The following is a 20,322-nucleotide window of genomic DNA, read 5'->3' on the forward strand; positions in this document are numbered from 1 at the left end:
TCTTCAAAAGAACCGTCCCTCTTTTCATCTTCCTCCTCAAGATATCCGACACGTAGACTAATACTCCCGTTTAAAAATCAGTACCCATTCTTTACTATTTCCGAACCTTGTGTACATTTCTTATTCACCTCCTTACATGTCCACCTACGTATGTTTTTCTTTGCCTTTGTAAAGTAACAACCTGTTTCATTAAGAGTACTGTATGCGGCTTTCAACCTTTTATCTGTCGCTTTGATTACACTGGACCACGGTGGAATGCTTCATTCGTAGAAATATCCATACTCTCAGTGCACAAATGTCAGTGTAATATTCTCAAAAGGATAGTCGTAAACATCTTCTTTATAGCTTAGCCAACATTTGCGAATACGTGTACAAGTAGATATCCATTTAATTAAACTTTGAATAAAAATAACAAATTTGCTCTGAATATATCAAATGAAGGTGAAAGTGACTTCTAACAAACATAACTTTTGCTGAGTAGTTTTGAAGATACCTTGATCTAGTCAGTTTGGCCGGACTCTTCCCTGACAATAGGTATTTGTATGATAAAACTGATAGTCAAAATACAAGGAATTAAAACCTGTAAACGAATACAAAGGTAAAGAAAAGTTCATATCCCTTGGCAGCCCAGGTTGGCTACTAACACGTTACAGATAACCCTCGTTAATGAAAAAGGACCGTTGGGTAAATCGATTTGCAAGCTTTTGCTACTCAGTTCGGTTCAAGCATGTTAGGGTGCATGGGACCACAATGGCGGAACTGTACTGCCTATAACGCGAAAGGTTTCATTCAGGTGTGAGCACATTTAAGGGATAGGACTATTAAAAATAAGACCTGAGGTTTTTTTTTCATGAGATGAATTACCTGGAGAAATACTTTATGCTATCGAAAGTATAATACTAAGTCAAAGCACGCTCTTAGTCTGTTATCGTGTGGTGCGGTCAAAAACAAAGGTACAAACGCGTTCTTATTATAGCTATACTAAAGCACTTACTGTCACTTACAGTTGTTGACCTGTCGTATACTATACAAGTATCCCACCTGAATCCTGCGGTGTACTAAATATTCATGATATTGAATGTATTTCCATCAAATTAATCAACGTAGTAGCCTTTGATTATACCCAAAATAACCGATGATAACAAACCCGAGACTGTCTAAATATGAAACATTCTAAATGTAATGACCAAACCAGTTTCAAAATTGAAATGATAATTGTTGTATGCCAACAAAAATAGACACAAAGCCAAATAGTTTAGTAATTGGGCCTTATTGTCCTCAAATCATAACCATGGCATTATACAGGGCGTCCCCCGAAAAACAGAACCCTCATTCCGCCCTATTTTCTCCTATTTCTGACAAGTTAATCAAATATATTTTGATATGTAAAGAAGTCTTTATTCTTTACCTTTATTAAACCGAAATAAATATTTCAATCGGTTCACAACTTTTGAAGATATACTATTTTAAAGAACTGTAGCCGTTTTTCACTCTGTACACGGAGGAGGTTTGACTACTTCAAAGATTGAAAAGGAGCACACGTACCGTGCACGAATATCAATCATTCCTCAATGATCACTTTATAAAATAGCGAACTTTATTTAGGGAATTGGTTTAACCAGTGGGTCTATGGGCTACGGATTGTGTTAAGTGTCATTAACTTGTCGGCAAAATGGATGTGGGAAGGGACTTCTCTTGCTATACTTGCAGTTAGACTTATTTTTTCTTGGTTCTTGGTTATGTATGCCTATTTTGTTTTATTGCGTTTCTTGCTTTCTTACTTTATTTATTTATTTTGTTTATTTATTTATTTATAACATTCGGCCAGGCTAAACCCAATATTGACGAGCAATAAATTGAAGGGATGCCTATACATGAATAACATCAAAAACAAACAAAGAGAATAAATAAAAATACACAAAGGTACCAAAACATGCCAAACAGACAAAAGAAGCAAAAGGAAATAGCTGGGAAAACACACAAAGATACTGGCTAAAAGTGGTGGGATTGGACAGCCAATTTGAAGGCCTGAAGGGATGAGGACTTGACGATGGCTTCCGGGAGGTAATTCCAAAGCGAGGGAGCATATGTATAAAATGATCTCTTAGAAAGAGTCAGGCGGCAACAAGCGGGATCAACAGCACATGAATTTAAGTGACGCAGGGTAGGACGAAGATGGGGTCTGAAGGGGTTTGGAGAAGAGCACAGACCGTGGAAGATTTTATATAGATGACAAAGAGTGGCTTCGTCACGGCGCTTAGAGAGGGTTGGTAAATCAGTCTCCTGGAGAAGCTCATCATGTGATAACTTCCATTGCTGAAGTATAACACGGCAGGCAAACCTGTCAGTGTTTTGTTGAGAGGATGCCAGGTTGTACAGTAGGGTGGAGTGAAAAAACAAAAAATTGAGATAATTTTTTTGGATAGTTATAAAAACTTGCTTACACATGAAATAAGTAACCTGGCAAAAAATTGGAAAATTTGAAGCATATCTTGAGGTTCCACAAAGCACCTGAAAAATATGGAAAATTTACCGAAATTACCCAAATTTACGCATCCCGGCATGTTGATGTGTTAATATATTCGTAAGTACACCCCTTAGAACTATGACATTTGGTATATATGGCTACCTTTTACTGCTTAATCCATTGGTGTAATCATAGGCAGTGTAGCATGTACCAATTGTAAATGATAAGTGTCCAAAAATGGATGAAAACCCTGCCTGAACCATTATGTGGGTGGTTCGTGGCACGAAAGCGCATGTTGAGATGTTATTATATTCATAAGTACATCCCCTAGAACTTTGAAATTTGGTATATATGGCCACCTTGCACTCCTAATTCTAAAGATGTAATCACAGACAGTTTACCATGTACCAATAATATTTATAAGGGAGTAGTGTCCGAAAATGGATAAAAACGCAGTAACACTGCCTGGACCATTGTTGGGAAGGGTGATATGGGTTGTACCGCAAATAGTAAAATATACTTTTTGATTTGTTATTGCAGATGAAATTGAGCAATCATATTTTTCTGTTGTTGTATCTAGTGCAAATAAACTAATAATGATGGAAACAGACGTGCTATGTTACATGTGTCTGCTTCAGTGTGCATTAAGTTGATTGTCAGGAGTGTAACACATTTTAAAGTTAAGCCTACATTCCTGACAACATAACAACACGAATGCGCCGGAAGGACCTGTGGATGAAGCCCAGGATTTTGCGAGCCTTTTTACAAATGAGGTCCAGGAGAGATTATCAGTGAGGTGGATGGCAAGAAATTTAGCAGATGATACCCGCTCAATTATCTGATTGTTGAGAGTGAAGGTCACATCTGGGAATGGATCTTTCTTGGTAGAGATGATCATAAGCTTGGTTTTGGATGCATTTACAGTGAGATGATTAAGAATGAACCAGTTATGAATAGAATTAATATCAGACTGGAAGTCAACCAAGTCAGACGTATCGTTGATGGGCTTGAAGAGAGTGGTATCATCTGCATAACATTTGTTGTTGCTTGCTTTCTTTTTATTAACAACATGTCATTTTCTCCTTTTGGGGATTAAAGGTAGGCTGAAAAGGGTGTTTTGGTATGTCCTTGGTTCTTCTGAAGTGCTGCTTTGTCCTCTACATGGTTGCCTCCTTGATGAATACAGGTTTCAGACCTGGTTCTCACTGCATCAATTGCATTGTGTGCCCTCCTTGTGCGCCGTATACTTGCGAACGCAGTAGTTATACGGTTGTGAAGATGTTGGAGGCTAACTGGTGGTTCTCGCTCATAGTGAATGCGTTCCAAAGCCTTATGCTTTATTATCTGTCCATGTCATTAACCGTGTGTTTCGTGTTAATCTTTGATGTAGCCAAACCGCATCCGTGGACAGAGTGAAAATCTGGTACATTTCTTAAAGAGGGCATACCCAGCAAACACAAAAACGTTTTAAAAACGTTTTAAATAAGTTATATTTTGGCTTTTGGTTTAGGTAAAAACGTTTTAATAACATTAAAATGTCGGGTTATATAAAGGTCATGATAACGTTTTAAAACGTTTTGTATGAAAACACACTACAACAATATTTTTAAAAGATTTCAAAAAATGTTATTGTAAACTATTTTTGCAAACATTGTTGCCAAATATTGTTTCATTACTTAAATAACATTATGTTAAAATATTTGAACGCAGCAAACACAGAAATGTTCTTAAAATGTTTTTTTCAAAACCTTTTAATAACATTTAAATGTCGGGTTATATAAAGGTCATGTAAACGTTATTGAAAATATTTTGGGCAGGCATTTTTCGCAAAATATTTTTTCAACCCCAAAATAACATTCTGTTCAGAATGTTTTGTATCAAGTTTTCAAGAATGTTTTTGGAATGTTATTAAAACGTTTTTATACCCTTTATATAACCCGATATTTAAACGTTTTCTGCAAAACATTTTTGTTTGCTGAGCAATAGATTATCAAAAAATGTTTTTTTAAGGTTATGAACACGTTTTATACTCTTAATATACCCTTTATATAACCCGACATTTAAACGTTTTCTGACAACCTTTTATAAGCTTTTGCGAATGATGTCGAAAACGTTTTGTGTTTGCTGGGTATCTTCAACAATTGTGAGCCGATTGAAATAATTGTTTGGTTTATTAAAGGTAACGGCTTTTAAGGTATCCTTACATACCAAAATACATTTCATCAACTTTTCAGAGGGCGCGATGATGGTTCTGTTTTTATTGAGACACGCTGTGCTAATCATGAAGCCGTAACTTGACATGAAATAATACTCATGTATAATCTACTACAATCGTTTAAATCCTGCATCGCCATCCTAGTAAAGGGTGCATTCCATTATAATACAGGCTGGACATGAGCAATGTTGTTTAAAAAATTATAATAAGTACTTTGAAGAATTCGGAAGGCGAATATCTCTCTTGCTCAATATTTTTTTTAAATATTTTTGGTTAAGGCAACCTTTTAATTCAAAGGACAAACTTTAACACTTCGTCGAAGTACTTATATGGTTAACAGAATTAAGAATTCATGCACATAAAGTCATTTTAACGCTCGAATAATGAAGATGTAGGCACTCAAGCCATACATGTTTTCTTTGCGTGCGCCAATATGCTAAAAACTAGTGAACAAATGCAATAAAATAGTAATAAATTATCCTTTGCGATGACAAAACCTTTTTACTCTCTATATAGCGGTTGGGGTGGAAACCAGCCGCATCCGTTTTATATATTGCTTTTTTGAACATTATATCGATATTAAGTATTTCAAACAGTCAAAGCAAGAGTACAAACGCGCTCTTATATAGCTATACAAAAGCCAAAGCACTTACTGTCACTCATAGTGGTTGCCCTGTTTATATATATAGTATATAAGTATCCTACCTGAATTCTACAAATATTCATAATATGGAATTTAATTCAATCGAAATAACCAATGTTGTGGCCGTTGATACACCCAAAGTAGCCGACAGATGACCATGACCGAAGTCCAAAAACCTGAGACCGTCTAAATATGAAATCTTCTGAGAATTAATCGAATCATGCAATGACCACCCCAATTTCAAATTTCAAATGATAATATAGAATCTGATAGTTATGTTATGCCAACGAAAAATTGGCATAATAGTTTAGTAATTGAGCGTTATTGTCCGCAAAATTAATCATGTTCATGGCATTATACTAAATCATCAAGCCGTAACTTGTCATAAAATAATACTACTGTATACATTAATTTACCACAATGGCTTAGATCCTATATCGGAATCCTAGTACTTCTACTAGGGGCGCCTCCCATAGTACAGGATGGTTATGAGAAATAATATTAAGGACATTGATAATAAGTACTTTGAATAATTCGAAAGGCGAATATCTATCTTACTCAATAATTGCTTTTTTATCTTTTTGTTAATGCAACCTTTTAATTCAAAGGGCAAACTTGAACACGCATCGAAGTACTTATATGGTTAACAGAATCAAGAATTCATGCACACAAAGTCGTTTTGACGCTCGAATAATGAAGAGATAAGTCATCAAGCTATAGTCCTACATGTTTGCCTTGTGTGAGCTAATTATGTTAAAAATAAGGGAGTAAATGCATTACATCAGTAATAAATTATCCTTTGCGACGACAATACCTTTTCCCTCTCTGTAACAAATGAAAACAATATTCTAATCGGCTCAAAACCTTTGAAGATTTTTTTTTCCTTTTTAAGAAATGTATCCGTTTTGCGCATGTTGTAGCACTGGGTAGAATATAACGGTTTAGTCGTTTATAAATGAAAATTAGTGGGGTACAACAACACCCTTCTTTTGGCTAAGTAGGGCAATGGTTCAATAATCAACTACAAGACAACATTTAACACACATTTAGAATTCACGTAAGTTTTTACTATCTGCTGATTATTGAGCAGAGTCACCAGACACTGGACTCGTTTGCAAAAATACAATAACCTGAGGGTTTTTATCAAATTGTCCTGTTTTTCATAACAATGTCAAAGGCGATATTATTATATGTGATCTTCAACTTAATTTTCTTCGTTGCATTATTTCTATACGGAGAACATATTGAACGTCCATTTCTTTTAAAAGCCTATTTAATCTGAAATGTTACTTACTATGTTAGGGAATGAGACTTTATACCAGAAAAAAACCACACTAAATATAAGCGAAGTACACTGAACAATTAACATTCCCAGTTCAATCTCTTCAACATTCTTTGCAACGTCATGTTTGCATCATTAAGTTTAAATTTCATTTCCAGACAGTTGCAAATTACATGGTTTTTTTTTAAACATGGTTTTACTATTTCTTGTCAAGCTAGCAGTGTTCTTTATGCTTTTAAGTTTAATTTATAGCGAAAGTCATATGGATTTGATTATTCGAAAATATGAGATCGGTGTTTGTGAATTCTCTTATTAAAATTTATTATTCGGAACTTAATCAAATTTAAATATCTTTGAACCACCAATTTGGAACTAAATCAAATTTAAATATATTTGAACGATCAATTTTCTCGGAAAAATGCTTTTCATAAAAAGAAGAAGATATTTTTGGTTATTGAGTTTATTTTAAAATAGTACGACACATATCGACATTATTATTACACTTGAAATGTCGTAACCCTTGCTAAACGAAGGGCAATAAACCTCTATGAAGATTTTCATCCGGCATGCGTTATAAATTGACTAAAACTGAATCGCCCTTAACACTTATTGAATTGATACAATATTAACTTATATTGCAGATCTCTGAATACTGTAATATTTGTTCTCCGCTCATTTTAGTGACTTTAGCACTCCCCAGGATGTCTGAAAAACAAAGAGTGAAGATGGATCTTCATCATATATAATATTTTAATATCATTATGTATGAGTAGTGCTTGTTGGTTTTTCGATCTTTTGTCTTCATTCTTCGGTCTTCGATCTTCGGACTTTCATTTTCAGTATTCGATCTTCCGACTTAAATTTCCAGACACCTTCTTTTAGCGTCAGAGCATTAAATGTGTTATTAAACAAGTGCTTTCACTGTCATCTGCAATGGAATTGAAAGATGTTTTCATCTCAATCATATACTTTTCATCACGGGCATTACGTTTATTATTGTTATTATTTTTTATATTGTTGTGATGTTATGTTGAAGTCAACGAAAGTAATGGTCATGCAAACACAACTCCACATCTAATACGGAAATATATGGCATATAAGTATGGCATGGAAGGATATATCATACAATCGACGTAAACATAATAACCTTAAAACTATGTATCGTGCGCTAATACGAAAGAGACAAACAGACAGAGGGACATACATACATGGAACTTAGAGAAGCTTATAGACATAAGATGATACTGGAAGACAGACAAACTAATAATAAGATAGAGGAAACGTCAAAAGAAGCTTTGAAAGCAGCGCACCATCCATCGGGTAGTAACTATTATTTTCAACGGATTTTTTTTTATATAACCTTTATTATTAATGCTTGAGAAAAATATGTGGGATTGCTGTTAAGAGCTAGTAGCTATGTTATTATGCTTCACTGTACAGGCATCGTATAGCTGTTGCATTTGATGGATGATAGCGGAGGTGTATTTATCTTGAGCTTTTACAAGAAAGTCATTTTGTATTTGTAGATAAACCAAATGTCTTTGGTTTATATGCATCTGTTCTTACTGTGGACGCTTAGACATATTTGCGTTAAAATGCGATCAATCCATATCTATATTACGCATATATTGGACACATTTAAAGTATATAGAAAATCTGCAGGCATACAGACGATAATAAAATGTAATCTACATACAATATACTGTCGGATTCCACTTAAAACAGGTATGCATCTAATAGAGTGTATTTTGATTGTCGTTTGTTTATTTCTTAATGAAAGCAACGAAAGGCAGACATCAACAAAAGCACTATAATAGATTGGTATTATATAATACATATCAGTTATATATACGAGTGAAGTAGTTGCTCAAGCTCAAAATAATATTTTGTGTCGTGTGTTTGTCTTTTTTCTCTTTCTTCAAAAACAACAACAAACAACAAACAAACAAACAAAACAAGCAAGCAAGCAAGCAAACAAAACAAAACAAACAAACAAACAAACAAAAACACTCATTTAGAGGCATATATTCTTTTAGATGAAATTCTACTGTTAATGATTTGCGTATACATACTTTGGAAGAAAAATTGAATGAATATATTTGGAAAAGAAAATATGTAACATAGCATTCGCGTACTGAGTCAACAAACATGATTGCAATGTGTTGTTCTGGGTTAAGTTAACTGGTGGAGAGCCAATCAATATGACCGGACACTGGACTCGTTTGCAGAATCATGATAGCCTGAGGGCTTTTATCCAATTTACCTGTTTTTCGTAACAATACCAAAAGCAATATTATTAAAGGTAATCGTCGTTATCTGCATTTTCCTTGATGCAATATTTGTTCACGAATAACATGAAGACCGGAGAGCAAGAACACCGTATATCCACTTGGCCCCTCAGCATGTATACACTAAAGTTACGTATAGTTTTTTAGGGTTTTATAATGTTTAATACATGTTCCAGGGTGAAAACATCATGAAAGGTTGTGTAAGATTTGTGTTGGCTCCTGAACATGTATAAAACATTACCAACCTATACGAAACTATACGCAACCTTAGTGTATACACGTTGAGGGGCCAAGTGGACTTACGGTCTTCTTGCGCTCATGCCTTCACATTACAATGAACGTTCATTACTTTTAAAAGCCTATTTGATCTGGACTGGGTTGTTACTTTAATTATATATTTGAGAAGTATCCTAAAACGTGATTGAAACGTAGCTATTTGCCACAAAAACACAAATCTATATAGTAAAGATAGCTAGTCTCCCGTTACATAACCTATTCAAACCACAGTTTGTATTGAATTTTTGACAATGATTTGGTGAACTTGAAAATTGCTGCTTCGAAAAAATATCTTTTAAAGTGTGAACTCTTGACTTTTTTTTTCTTTTTTCATCAAAAAGATTTATAAACACGTTTAATATCTTGAGTAATTTTGAAATAACAACCATTTGTAATAATTTGCCATAGAGGTTGTATTGTATTGCGAAATTCATAAAAATCAAAATAATTTGATATCAGACGGGCACTCCTCGAGTTCAGAATGCAATTCGATATGTCTGATGTGCTCTCATGCCCCACAGAATTCTTTTAGTATTCGATCATCTTTAAAAACTAATTTAATGAAAGAAGCATTTTCTTGATATGCTTTACCATTATTATTTGTTCACCTATTGATTATTGTTTATAAGTAGATTAAGTATGTTGTAAGTTAATTTTGTAGTGTAAGAAATTCTCTGCATCGCGTCTTGAGCGCCATTAATTTGATAGAGATGTGCGCAATATTCTCGTTATTATTATTATTATTAATTGCCTTGATACAATCATAGCACACCATCGACCTTCAAAATGTGTACATCCATATCAAAACGATCCACTTGTCGGCTGCTACATGTGTCTCATTTCACATAATAGCTAGGAATAAATACCAAACTCATCTCAAGTGGAGGTCACTTCAAATCATCCCAAGTCACATGGTTTAGGAATACAGATAACATTCCTTAACCATGTGACTTAAGGATGATTGGAAGTGACCTCCACTTGAGATGAGTCTGGTATTTATTCCTAGCTATTATGCGAAATGAGACACATGTAGCAGCCGACACGTGCATCGTTTTGATATGGATGTACACATATAGTATTTATGGGAATGTAGTTGAAACCAAAAATCATTATGTTTCTACATAAAGGCCATACCTTTGCTCCAGTAACCAAGGGATACGGATTTTAAGCATTGCAGAATATGTTGACCTTCAAAACGACTTTTACTTTGAGAACTCCAAAGCTCGTATGACTACACTATGCTGATAATTATTATTATTTTGTAGAACTATTCTAAATCTTTTGCTTTCGAAAATCGCACACGGAATACGTACCATTTGAATAACAGATCACCGTTACTGCGACTGAAATATTTTCTCTCGTCTTCTTATAGTAGACAATTAGACGACGTGTCGAGCGTGTCTCCGACCTTATCACTTGTCAGGATTTCTGAAAAAGGAAGCCCGAAGACGGGTTTTCAGTACAAAGCGCTGTACATTGACAGTTAATATCATTATATATGACTGGTGCTTGTCGGCTTTTGGCATATTATCTTCGATCTACGGTCTTCAGTATTCGGTCTTCGATCTTCTGTATTTGATCTATTGGTCTTCGATCATCAGACTTCACATATCTGTCACGATCTAGTGAAAGATAAGACACAACGAATATTGCAAGGCAGAAGGGTCAGAACGTGGGATTAGTTACGCGCAGCTTCTTTCCGGTTACGTGCTGCTTACACTGAAAACTTATATTGGTCAGCTTGACTAACGTAAAGTTAGTCCAGATGGTACCCATCTTGACTAACGTAAGGCTAGTCAAGCCTGCTTGACTAACGTGCTTGACTAACTTTGACATTAGCTTGGACGTTAGTCAAGCCTGCTTGACTAGCCTTACGTTAGTCGCTCGACTAGTTTATGACTAACTTTACGTTAGTCCAGATGGTGTCCATTTTGACTAACCTAACGTTAGTCAAGCAAACCACTTGTCTGGTGGGATTTATTCTCATAATTTTGCGTTTTGAAACTGATATATTTCTTGAAGAAAATCCTCTTACCTGGTTATCATGATTACAACAAATTTATGACCACTTACCTTCTCTGAGAATTGAACTCGGACCTAGAGATTACAAACCATCTACACTCACCACTAGACCAGGGAGGCACTTACTACTCGTGAAACTTATACTTATCATGTATGCTTACCTTATATTTTAAACTCTGTAATCGCTTGTGAATATCCAAAATATCCCTAAATTACATTAAAAACCATCAGAAAGCTCTTACAAATATAAACAGTATAATGTTGTTAAACAATAATGCTAGTGCCAGGTTGTCAATCCTAAACTTTCCATTCCGACAATATTTTTAACTATAGGCCCAGAGGAGGCTTAAAGGCATTCCTACAATGCACTATGATTGGGAAATTTGATCAATATAACCTAATTTTAAAGGCAAAGTCCCCATTGCCACACTCACAAAATTGTCACTTTAAAACTGCAGCCAACGAGCTAATAGTTGAGGACTGATATTTGATTTTCTTACAGGAAACATTCATATTGTCCCACTCAATGTTTTCAATGTTAAATAATAGGATGAAAACACCAGCTATTTGCACACAATCCCAATGCAAGGTATGGTCAACTTGCCACATGTGTACAAAAGCCAGACATACCAAGGTCAGAAACCCCATTGGGTTATGGGAATGTCTTTAAACATCCTCTGCTATAGGCCTAACTGGGGCAGTCATTTCAAAGCAATTTCCTATGTGTTGAACATGCATGTTCAAAGCAGTTGCGCAATTTAGTATTGCGAAATGAAAGTTACGAAAGTCATTGGCTGACCAACCTAAGGTTAGTCAAGCTGGCTTGACTAACCTAAAGCTAGTCAAGCCGGCTTGACTAACCTAAAGCTAGTCAAGTCGGCTTGACTAACCTAAAGCTAGTCAAGCCGGTTTGCATCTTCAAGTTAGTCAATCCATCGATATTGTAAGTTAGTCAAGCACCGCATTACACGTTAGTCAAGCAGGCTTGACTAGCTTATCAAAATTTCAAGTTAGTCCAGCAGGCTTGACTATCTTGAGATACGGGCTTGACTAACGTTAGGTTGGTCAGGAGGGCTGGACTAACCTGCTTGACTAGCTTTAAGTTAGTCAAGCAACTGCCTGACTAGTTTAAGTTTTCAGTGTATTAACCAATTAGATTCGCGGATTTAAACACGTGGAGCTGATGTAAACATCATCGCTCACAAATATTACGTTGTTAATTTTTGTAAATGAAATTATCTGTAGTATATCAGCATAAAATGGTATAGGTGCTATTAAAGTAATATCTGAACAGAATGATGATTGTTCTAGGGGGCTATCATTTTATTCGGAAGAGGGTCACACATATAGGGGGTCATACTTTTTTGGAAAGCAAAATAAGTGGGAGGGGGTCATAAATTGATAATAACAAAATGTAGGGAGTCATAAGATGACTACAGATAGTGTGTTTATTGTATTCAAAAAGACTGATTTTAATACAATTTTAGCCTGTCTAGGGGGTAAGGTGTATCGGTGGTGGGAGAAGGATTTACCAGCTGAATTAGGGGCTTAATTTTGACATCCAAAAGGACATATTTTTACATTTTGACATGATTTACTAATGCGATAGGGGGGTTTGCTCCCTAAGTAAATTAAACACACAACTTACTTACGTGAGTTCCCGAATATATGGAACTGCAATCTGAATCTGAATCTGAAGAATATTCTCAACGCTTCTCAATCGAAGCCAACCGAGAAGATATGGTGTGCGCAAGAATATAATTAGTCCACGTCTTTTCGCTGGCTGATGTAGTTAGCCAGGGTTTCCTTGAATATATCTGTGTCCTCTATGTTTACTATGTGCTCTGGTAGACTGTTCCAATTGTTTATGGTGTTTGGGAAGTATGAAAAGTTATAGTAGTTGGTTCTTCCACTTAGTTCCTTGAATGATTTGTTATGGTTGAGCCGGGATGAGCTGCGCGTCTGGACCGGCTGCAAGAATGTTCGCGCTGGAATGGCCACCTGACTGATGTTGATTTTATGTAGCATGGTGAGTCTAAATGTTTCCCGTCTCTTCTTGAGTGGTACCCATTCCAGTTTGGTCAGCATGTCTGTCACGCATGCTTGTCCACCTGTAATCTTTGAAAACAAAGCGTATGTAAGAGCCCAGTACGTAACAAAATCCCAGTACGTATCAATTTGATACGTATTGGGCTCAACCTCTTCTACCTAGAACAAAAAGTGGCAAAAATAATTCATCCCGCCCAATACGTAACAAAACTAAAATTTGATTAAAATTACTTTATTCATACTCCCTCCCTCTGTAGTGGTTTTTGTTACGTATTGGGCTCTATACATTTTTTTGTTTACGTATTGGGCTCCGGTTGTTTTTCAAGCAAATTATGGATATTTTATGTGCATGTGTTTTTATAGAAGTACTTTATATTGACCCAGTAACTCATTTTAAGTCTTTCTAGAACAAAATATTTGACAGTGTTTTATCTCTAGACTTGGAATTTATTTGTTACGTATTGGCCTCTGGTTATTTTAAAAGGACATTATCATGATTAAATGCATGTTTTTGTTATAGAATTACTTTATATTGACTCAGTAAATCCTTTTGAGTCATTTTGAGTCTTTCTAGAAAAAAAAATTGACAGTGTTTTTTCTCTAGACTTAGAATTTTTTTGTTACGTATTGGGCTCTGGTTATTTTTAAAGCAAATTATGGGTTTTAGGTGCATGTTTTTGTTATAGAATTACTTTATATTGACTCAGTAAATCCTTTTGAGTCATTTTGAGTCTTTCTAGAACAAAAATTTTGACAGTGTTTTTTCTCTAGACTTAGAATTTTTTTTTTTTTACGTATTGGGCTCTGGTTATTTTTAAAGCAAATTATGGGTTTTAGGTGCATGTTTTTGTTGTAGAATTACTTTATATTGACTCAGTAAATCCTTTTGAGTCATTTTGAGTCGTTCTAGAAAATTATTTTTTACAGTGTTTTTTCTCTAGACTTAGAATTTTTTTGTTACGTATTGGTCTCTGGTTATTGTGGTGATTAGTTGCATTTTTTATTTGCTATAAACTTACTTTATATTGACCCGGTAACTCATTTTGAGTCATTTTGAATAATTCTAGAACAAAGCTGATTATGGTTATTAGGTGCATGTTTTTGCTATAGAATTACTTTATATTGACTCAGTAACTCATTTTGAGTCATTTTGAGTCTTCTAGAAAAAAAAATTTGACAGTGTTTTTCTTTAGACATAGAATTTTTCTTGTTACGTATTGGGCTCTGGTTATTTTTAAAGCAAATTATGGTTATTAGTGCGTGTTTTTGTTATAGAATTATTTTATATTGACCCAGTAACTCATTTTGAGTCATTTGTGACTCTTTCTAGAGTGATTTTGAGTATTTTTAGAACAAAATATTTGTCAGTGTTTTTCGGCTGGATTTTTTTTTTGTTACGTATTGGGCTCTATACATTTTTTATGTGTTTTGGAGGTTACACTGTCGGTAAAGCTCTTTTATCCGGATTTTTTCGCATATATGGACATGAGCTGACCTCCAGTTAATATTTATCGAAGAAAGAAAAAAAAATCGAATGGGTCTAATTTTTTGTTACGTATTGGGCTCTATACATTCTTTATGGGTTACACTGTCGGTAAAGCTCCTTTATCCGGATTTGTTCGCATATATGGACATGACCTGACCTCCAGTTAATATTTATCGAACAAAAAAAAAAAAAATCGAGTGGGTCTAATTTTTTGTTACGTATTGGGCTCTTTGCATTTTTTATGCGTTTTGGAGGTTACACTGTCGGTAAAGTTCTTTTATCCGGATTGTTTCGCAAATATGGACATGAGCTGACCTCCAGTTAATATTTATCGAACAAAGAAAAAAATTCGAGTGGGTCTAATTTTTTGTTACGTATTGGGCTCTTTGCATTTTTTATGCGTTTTGGAGGTTACACTGTCGGTAAAGTTCTTTTATCCGGATTTTTTCGCAAATATGGACAGGACCTGACCTCCAGTTAATATTTATCGAAGAAAGAAAAACATTCGAGTGGGTCTAATTTTTTGTGGCGTTATGCGTTTTGGAGGTTACACTGTCGGAAAAGCTCTTTTATCCGGATTTTTTCTCATATATGGACATGACTTGACCTCAAGTTAATATTTATCGAAGAAAGAAAAAAATTCGAGTGGGTCTAATTTTTTGTTACGTATTGGGCTCTATACATTTTTGTATGCGTTTTGGAGGTTACACTGTCGGAAAAGCTCTTTTATCCGGATTTTTTCGCATATATGGACATGACCTGTCCTCCATTTAATATTTATCGAAGAAAGAAAAAAATTCGAGTGGGTCTAATTTTTTGTTACGTATTGGGCTCTATACATTCTTTATGCGTTACACGGTCGGTAAAGCTCTTTTATCCGGATTTTTCGCATATATGGACATGACCTGACCTCCAGTTAATATTTATCGAACAAAGAAAACAATTCGAGTGGGTCTAATTTTTTGTTATATTGGGCTCTATACATTTTTATGTGTTTTGGAGGTTACACTGTCGGTAAAGCTCTTTTATCCGGATTTTTCGCATATATGGACATGACATGACCTCCAGTTAATATTTATCGAAGAAAGAAAAACAATTCGAGTGGGTCTAATTTTTTGTTACGTATTGGGCTCTTTACATTTTTTATGCGTTTTGGAGGTTACACTGTCGGAAAAGCTCTTTTATCCGGATTTTTTCGCATATATGGACATGACCTGACCTCCATTTAATATTTATCGAAGAAAAAAAAAAATCGAGTGGGTCTAATTTTTTGTTACGTATTGGGCTCTATACATTCTTTATGCGTTACACGGTCGGTAAAGCTCTTTTATCCGGATTTTTCGCATATATGGACATGACCTGACCTCAAGTTAATATTTATCGAAGAAAGAAAAAATTGGAATGGTTCTAATTTTTAGTTACGTATTGGGCTCTATACATTTTTGTGCGTTTTGGAGGTTACATTGTCCGAAAAGCTCTTTTATCCGGATTTTGTTCGCATATATGGACATGACTTGACCTCCGGTTAATATTTATCGAAGAAAGAACAAAAGATCGAGTGGATCTAATTTTTTGTTACGTTATGCGTTTTGGAAGTTACAGTCGGAAAAGTTCTTATTTTGCAGAATTTTTCGCATGTATGAACTTGACCTCACCTCCGATTAATATATAAGAAAGAAAAAAATTCAAGGGGGTCTAATTGTTTTGTTACGTTATACGTTTTGACTCCGACACTCTCAGAAAATTTCTTCAATCCGGATTTTTTTGCATAAATGGAGTTGACCTGACTTACGGTTAATACCTATCGAAGAAAGAAAAAAGTGGAGAGGGTCTAATTGTTACGTTATGCGTTTTGGCTCCGACACTGTCGAAAAAGTTCTTTTTTCCGGATTTTTTCGCATAAATGCACTTGACTTGACCTCCGGTTAATATTTATCGAAGAAAGAAACAAAACCGAGAGGGTCTAATTTTTTGTTACGTTATGCGTTTTGGCTCCGACACTGTCCGAAAAGTTCTTTTATCCGGATTTTTTTCGCATTTTGTCTTGACCTCCAACATTTATCGAAGAAAGATAAAAAAAATCGAGTGAGGATTAAAAAAAAAAATTGTACAGATATAGAAACTAAATGTTTTTTTTTAATTTAATTTTTTTTGAAAGACTAGTCTTAATTGATTATCTAACAAGTTGGCCTATTCAGTAGTAAAAATTGACAATGTCCCTAATGGATGAACCAGTATTTAATACTTGTTAGGATTTTTAAAAGCTGAAGGTTTAAAAAAAATCGACTGGACCGACCGGCCCATTTTGAACATAGAATAGCTTGTTATTTAGAGGGCGAATGCGTACGGGATGAGAATGTGCTGGGATGAAAATGTGCGGGCCGCGTGGAAATATACGTGGTGAAAGTGTGCGGGTGAAGTGTCCAGTATTATCCCATACTTACAATTTATTATGAATCGGATATTCATATTGGTATCGGTACCTTGCGAAAAAGTTATATTCGATCATCGATTTTTATTACACAAGATAATAATTATCTCGCTCTGTTCAGTATGGGCGAATATCGTGAGTAATTATACAAAAAATATGTCCAATATACGATATTTGTTAATGTCACTGATATAATTTGATAACAAGCTATTTTTAATACGTGTGTGCAAATCCTATTGGGTGACGCACGTTATAAAAATGGAGAAATTATGAAAAAATTATAAATTATTATCCTGGTGGGCCAGAAAATGTGTTATTTTAATGCTTACATTCTTAAGAGGGTTGACCATGTGTTGTATTCTTTCTTTTTTATTTTAAATTGTTTTATTATTATTATTTTCTCTCAAAACTTGCCCTTCTCTAGATCGTGGCCCCATTTACTCCCATTTTTTTTATTTCACTGAGAAATTTGCTCAATTTTGCTGGGAGAATTTGCTTTAAAATGAGTTTATATGGCCGTTGCCATGGAAACTGCCTTCACTTTGAATGCTCCTAATAGCTTAAAATTAAAGCTTGTATATCAATAATATAAAGTGTAATACAAACTTTTGTGATAAACATTTTGTGGGTCAACCAGGTATCAAATTTAAAAGAAGAGAATCCATTTTCTGGAATCCGTCACCCCCCCCTCTAGCCTCCTGTTATGCACACGGTGCGCCTAACTTTATAGGCCATATGCCTTTAACCATTATTAGTTTTCTAAATCACACCAGAAAGCATCAAATTAGTTCAAAGTAGTCGAATGTCAATTTTCCGGTGGGGGGCTTTCCCACTGAAGCTCTGGACCCCGACAGAGGCCTACCTAGCATTGAGCCCCCTGGACCCCCTGTCGATGTCTTTGGGCACGCCCATGATATTCTTGCAGCAATTTCATGTTCAAAGGGAAGCAAGAAACGTCATTCCCCTCCATAGTAATTTCTAACTTGTTTTTATACTTTTGTAGGCCTACATCGCGGCATCACATAATCAGCTGTACAGTGACTTGTTAACTCTAAAAGTAAATCTATGATTTTAGTGCTGTAACATTTTGACTGGATAATGTGAGAACCAGTACAGCATTCGATAAAAACAAATCAAAAACAAAAAAGACCAAGGACTTGTTTTTAGTTTAAAACATCAATTTTTTTTTACCTGATTGGTGGGGGAACCTGAAAGGGGGAACTTAAAAATCGAGAAAAAATATGGAAATCCTCCATCCCCCCTTGCTGGCGTAGATATTAAATGACCGCTCCTAAAATACTGCAAAAATCTGAAATGTGTGAAAATCATAGATTTTCTATTATGTTGTCCTGCAATCACACCAAATTTGTCTGAAACCAATTAACATGAGTTTAGTGTAAGTTTGGCACATGTGTAAACATACAACAAATTTGCAAAAAGGTTTTAAAAAATCTGTAAAAAAATCGTGCATTAATTGTGGCTTTTAAGGGGTATGCAAAATGAAGGGCAAATCTTCTCGTTCTATTGGTGGCATCGGTATCAATGTAACTTACATGCTTTTAAAGGTAGAAGCCAAAAGGTGGTACATCACTGGTGTTTTAAATTCACTTCATTTTGGAAAGCTTACTATCAACGGATTTCGTTAAAAATTTGGATATGTGTTGCTAACACATTAGGGAAATAATGTTGATATGTAAAATGGAAATAAGCGCTTCCTGATTTCTTTTATGACTTCATGAACTTGGTGCTCCACACCTATCAAAAAACAAAGTGGTTAAAATGCTTCTATTTTCAATTTTGAGCTATATTTTTAACTTGCGACATTATTTCACTGAAACTTAATTAAGCCATAGGTAACAGGTTACCACAACCACACTACAGCAATTCTTGTCACCTATACCACCATATCATGATATTAGGTAGTTTTTCGTAAGCTTCACTTTTGTGATTTTGGTAACTATTTTATATTTATGTGTCCAATCCATCTCAACTAGGCAATCTAAATTGTACTCACCATTTACATCCCAAGGGATTTTAGTATATCCACCTCACACCTTTTCAATATTATATCCAGTAAAAAACAAAATATTAAAATTGATGCCTCATTATAATATCACAGACTATCACAAGTTTTCAAAATGGATGCCTAAATTTGACCTGAACCAAGTGACCTATAACAAGACCTATGATGACATATAGCCTTTTTTCGCTCAGGTACACCTGAGTGAATATATACATCCAGTTTAGACCTTGGAATTAAAGTCGACCTTTGAACCTAAGTAGCTCCAAGTCAGGCTTCTTCTGCAAATGCTTTTGCTTTGTCTTCACTAAAAATATTTTATAGGATAATATTTGATAGGATAATGCCTGGTAATGGAAATGCAGACTATAAATGCTAGCTACTAAATTAACCTCACTCCCTATGACATAGTTCATAATATATATGCAGCAGTGAGATATCTAACTTGAGGTGGGCATAGAATATTAGCCTCATTTCCCATGAAATTACTTATAAAACTGTTCTGTAGCCCATAGTGGAGGGTTTTTTTTTACCTGGGGATGATATTAGTTTCAATAGTTATAGGTGTTGACAGATTGATAGTGGTCTGGAAGTTCAAGTTAGTAAATTACATACTGCTCAGGAACTTCTTTAGATCAGATTTTGTTTGCCAGCCAACTAGATCAGTGTGCATGGCCAAATATACAATACCAAATGCCCATGAACTTCTTAAATTTGCATTGAGAGGTACTTGTTCTGACTGATATGGATTTGATATAATCAGCCCAGCATAACAACATTATTTACAACATAGAATTTTAAGGCCAAATGTTTATATCTTCTCCATTATTGCACACAGTATTTTGATGCATTATCTGAATAGGTATAGTTTCATACACGTAGCCCTTAAGGCTTCAACTTTTACTTTTCCTCTCTAGTTGAAAGTAAGTGGCCACTAATGTAATGAAGTTCTTAGCATTAACCAAAACAGGTCCAGTTTTAAACCTTTAACTTGTTGTTTTCATACAATTTTAATTGATTTTGTATTAAATTATACAAGTTTTTGGTTATTTCATGATCCCTCCAGCTACATCATAATTTTGCACTTCTGTACCAAAAACAAAACCAAAAACAGATAAAATGGGATATTCTTATCATTTTGGA

The sequence above is a fragment of the Amphiura filiformis genome, chromosome 7, assembly GCF_039555335.1.
Source record: "Amphiura filiformis chromosome 7, Afil_fr2py, whole genome shotgun sequence".
Lineage (NCBI taxonomy): Eukaryota > Metazoa > Echinodermata > Ophiuroidea > Amphilepidida > Amphiuridae > Amphiura > Amphiura filiformis.